Source organism: Mesoplodon bidens (genome assembly GCF_964165515.1).
Source record: "Mesoplodon bidens genome assembly, chromosome: 7".
Classification (NCBI taxonomy): Eukaryota; Metazoa; Chordata; class Mammalia; order Artiodactyla; family Ziphiidae; genus Mesoplodon; species Mesoplodon bidens.
In genome coordinates this window covers 3,973,237-3,978,261 of record NC_138164.1, presented here as the reverse complement: position 1 = coordinate 3,978,261, position 5,025 = coordinate 3,973,237, and positions in this window count along the sequence as shown.

The following is a 5,025-nucleotide window of genomic DNA, read 5'->3' as shown; positions in this document are numbered from 1 at the left end:
GTGAAACCAGACAGAGTGGAATAACTGATAAATCATGTCAGGGAACAAGCACAAGGAAAGGCGTTACTCTGGGTGGGTGGTAGAGAACAGAGGGGTGGACAAGGATGACGGGGTCGGGAGTCCTGGATGCCTAGAACCTGACGTGCTGTGCCCTGGAGGACCTGGGAGATTAATTTAATAAGGTCCTGTATCTCCACTCTCCGACGGACTTGATAGACACTGGAATATGCCTCTTGATTCTAAAATAAGGCAGAATCAGGATGTTCCTCTAGACTCGAGTCTGTAGCCTGGCCTGTCAACAGTGAGACCGTGTCCCCTCTCTCCTCGTATCATGGGAGATGCAGTGTTGGGTTCTGCTGAGTAGGTGGTGGTGAGGTCTTCCACTCACAGCAGGACCATGAGCTTGTGAGGCGAGTGGAGAAAGTGGAAGATAATCTTGTAGAGAAGCAGCAACAGAGCCGACGAGGGAAGCCTGTGTGGGTGGCTGGTCAGAGCTTTCACTGGAGATGCCACCTTCACGGTGGTCCCACATGCTCGGGAGTGTGGAGCTGGTTGCCAGAGTCACGATGGCGAGCCTCAGGCAGAGGGTGGAACGGTCTTCGTGGGCTCGGCTGTGGAGCCCCAGACAGTCAGCAGGGCAAGGAAGGTGGGAATGTTGGAAGATCAAACTTGAGGTGCTGAAACACGGACTTTAAGCACACAGGGAAAGAAGAAACAGAGGCAGAGAAATAAAGATGGGGATGTGTGTATGGGGGGCCGTCAAGGATCTGGGGTCCCTAGAATAAGTGTAAGGGGAGCAGTGAAAGGTCGGGAAGGGTCGTAAATTGTGGTTGGGGGGCAGGATATTTAAATCTATGACTTCAGAGATGGAGAACTTGTGAGGAATCAATAAGCAAGTTCAGGATGTGGTCTTCGGAGGCCCACACTGACCTTCGTCATCACCGGGTCCCTCTCTTTGATGCGACATTCACACGGCTTTTCTCTCTCCTTTTAGCCTCGGATGCACCTCTCATCTCAGCTACGCTTTTTCCACTTTCTGGTCCAGCAAGAGAAACTCACAGCATCTTTTCTTACTTCCGGAGAAATTTATTCCACATGTGTCTGATTCATTTGCGTTTACAGAAACTCAACATCTCCAGTGTCCAAAAACCCTTTCAACTATTTTTTTCTTCCCTTTCTTAGAAACAGGAAGTTGTGTTTGGCTGAGGACAAACTCTTTCAGTGCCCCTGGGACTTACAAGTTGTTTGGAATGAGGAACGGTGAGGGCTGGGGAAGACTCTTCTCTCCTTTCCTGGGGCAATTGTGCGTCTGCCAGGGGCAGGCTGGGCAGCTCGTGGGGGTGGAAGACTAGCCAGAACTTTCCTGTCTCTCGTCGCTGAGCCCCAGGCCTGAGGGAAAGTATGTCCTAAAGGAGACACAGGTGCGTCTGAAGGCTCCTGTGTTCGTCTCTTCCAGCACTAGCATCTCAGCCCAGGCTCTACTTTTGCACTGGGTCTCATCTTTCTCTTCCCCATACTCGAGCAGGGTCTTGTTTTGGGGGGTGTGGGTTGGCTGACACTACCGGGAAGGTGACACTAGCCGGGAAGGCCCGCTACCTCCCCAGTGGAGTATCAGAGAAGGTCCCCATGTGAAGAAGCAGGAACAGGGCTGTAACGGGGCGCACCTGTTCTGATAAGCCTGGCCGGGTTGTTGGGAAGAAGTGTTGACCTGAAAAGCAGACAGGTGCCTGGGAGGGGCTGAAGTGGTGCCCGCGAGGCAGGGGCAGCCGGGGGTCACAACCCAACCGCCCCGCTCCCTCAGCGCTCCAACTTCCAGTTCCCTTTGCGAGTTACTTCGTTTTGTTTGGAACTGTTTTGAATGTAAGGTCGATCTGACCACAGTACGTCTCTAGTGATTACCTAGGTTGAACCAGCAAAAACATCAGCTTAGGTTGGTGCCTTCTTTCTCTCTCGCATTCCGCGGGCAGCTTTCTCGAAGCTACAAGCTCAGCGGAGGACCACGGGGAAAGGTGCCGTACTAGGAGAGACCTTTCTCAGAAAGACACGCCGTCCTGCAGCCGAGGCCACCACAGGCAGTGACCCCCGGTTTGCGTGCCTCCCGGGCATGGGTGCTACTGCTTCTCTCCCCTCCTAGCACTCACGGGCAGTGCCTGCTCAGGACCCTGGGCTGGCTGAGTGTCTAATCGACGGTGGAATTAGGGGAGGAGGGCGCTGCTGGGGATACACGTCTCTCCACTCCGCACGGAGCAGAGCCTGGGTGGAGGAGGACAGCTCTCGAGACGGTGATTTAGCCTTGCCTAAAATGCTGTCTTCACAGTCTTCGTCGCGCTCACCGCATCTCGTGTTTGACTTTGGCCGTGTACTTAGTAATCTAGCTTCAACTCACCCTAGAGGCGAGAGGAAGTGACGCGACTATGGCGGGAGAAATCTGGAAATCCAAGGATAGCACTACCCCTGACTCTCTTTGGTAAATTCCATGTCTCTGGTCACTCTTATGGACAAACCATTCCTCATTCCCCGACAGCCATGGGTGCCCCGCTGCTTCCCGGAGGGGCTTGGAGATCCGAGGCATAGCGCACAGAGCCGAGATCGCTGCGGGCCCCGGAGCCTCTTTCCCTGCGACCAGGGGAGACTCGGACTCTGGGGGACTCAGGCCGCGTGCGAGGGCCTGGCGCACAGCAGAGGTACCACCTCACTTCACAGGCCTGAGAGTGAAGCTGTGACAAAGCCACTCTATTTGTCTGGACCACACAGAGATATGACAACAAAGCAAAAGACAACATATTCTTAAGAACTTTCCTCTTGTTCTTGTCTTTTTTGTTTATTTGTTTGTTTTGGTGGTGGTAGGAAGCCTTGGTAAAAATGAAGAGGGCTCCAGGGGAAAGCAAGAAGCACTAATGTTTGGATGCTAGGACGGAGGAAAAGTCCTCAGTAAGAGGGTCCACTGGCTAAAATGCCCAAACACGAAGGATCTAAAGCCTAGCGGACGTCATCAGAGAGCAAGGTGTGGAGCTGGTGGGAAGACATTCCCATCACCCCTGGGAGAGAAGTGTGGTTTACTAAAGCGGGCCGGGGAACATGCTTTTGTAGATTCACAAAACCCTCTGGTCAGCTATAGGAGAATAAAGGGCAGAGAATAAACCCCGGACAAGGATTCACTTGTCTTGCGCACAGAGGTTGGAAATGGACTTCGATGCTAATGTACCACCTTTGAAATATTTCTGGCAGGAGCTCGGAGGATCCAGAGGCATGACCAAGTTACCTGCTGAGTCAGGGCCTTGTGGGCTTTCACGAGGAGGCACCACCACCATTTCTGCGAGGAGCTCTAGCTGGAAAATGCAAGCTCTCAGCAGAGGAAATGCAACCTTCCCTTCTCTGGGCTAGAAGGGTGGTCGTGGTAGGCTGGGGGAAATGATGGCATGGTCTCTCTCTGCAGATCTGTTTTCTGAGTCCCCGAGCTGCAGCTGTTGAGTTTCCAGACACAAACAAGTATTCTGTGAGCCTCACTGAGCCCACACAGCAAGGAAGAGCCAAGCTGGATTCCATTCTGCTTTGCACATCAGCAGCCCAGCTGCCAGCTGAACTCCAGGGCAAACTCTGTGCCTGGTAATGATGCAGGCTCTAGGTATGGCACAGCTGGAATGGCGTGGGTGGTTAATGGGGACACACCTGGCCTTGATTATTTGGGGGAGAGTGAGAAATGGAAGGAGATGAAGGGTTGCAGGAACATACGATCAATCTCAGTAAAGCTGGTTCACAGCAAGGACAGATCTGGCTTTCCTGGTCGTCAGCAACGTGCCGGTGTGTGTGACTGTTTATGCTTAGGTAAGCCCGGCCTCCCACTCACTAAAAGCCGGCAGTCAGGGAAAAGTGGTCAGCTGTGTCCACGGCCATCGTGTAGGGTGTGCACCACACGAAGACGACCAGCTGAGGGCACGGTAGGGGCTGAAATCCCTGCCTGTTTGCCCTGCCGGTGTCCCAAAGGCCTGAGTCCTCCCAGTGGGCACCTTTTCCTCATTTACACAAGGGTTCCATGTAGCATCCTCTCTGCCCAGGTCACTTTTTACTTGAAGGGGTCTTGAGAGAAAGCTAAAGGGAAGGACAAGGGGGGGTGGGGTCAATGGTGACAGGAAAAGGGACGATGCAAATTTAGATATTTTCCTCCTTTTCCCTAGAATGTCATTTCTTGATGTCGTCTGTTCCTTTTCGCCCACTATGACCAAGGACTGAGCTCCCTCTACACCAGACCATATGGAAGTCAAGCCGGGGGCTTCATCTGACCAGGAAGAGATGAGGTGACATGGAGGGAAAATGGGACTTGGGAGGCTCTCAGGCAGGTTTCAGGTGGCTAGTGGGGAAGGTCAGGCTATGTAAAAGGGCTGATTGGGACAGTTGCAATTTGTCTGGGTCAAAAGAGTTGTGAGCTGGGAATGACATTTGGCGTGGAGAGAAGGAGCTGAGGTCATTGGGATGATGTTACTTAGAAACAGGTGCAGCATTCCTCAGATGCGAGGAGAATCTTGTATCTCTGCCTGGTCAGTATGTAAATGTGAGGATGAGGACATATGCAGAGTGGAGTAGCATGGGCTTTCTCGAGAATAACGTTTTGTTACCTCAGAGCTGGAAGCTTCCACTAGAGCAGTGGTTCTCAGAGTGCGGACCCCAAACTAGCAGCCTCCATGTCACCTGGGAACTTGTTAGAAATGTGGTTTCTCAGGCCCCTGACCCGCTGAATCGGGAACTCTGGGGTGGGGCGTAGCCATCGGTGTCTCAAGCAGACCTTTAGATGACCCTAATGCCCACTAAAGTTTGAGAACCACTGGTCTAGATTATGCGGATAAAGACTTGCCTGAATGACCTGGATTCAGCAGACGTGAGAACTCGGGGGAGGCCTCAGAGGTGCAGGCAAGGTGCCAGCTTCCCTGGCTGTGCTCAAGGTGAGCCGACCTAGTTTTAGCCTCTGTCCTTGGGCCCTGGGTCCCCTGCCCTTTCCAAAGCAATACCGAACCAGATCAGACCACTCCA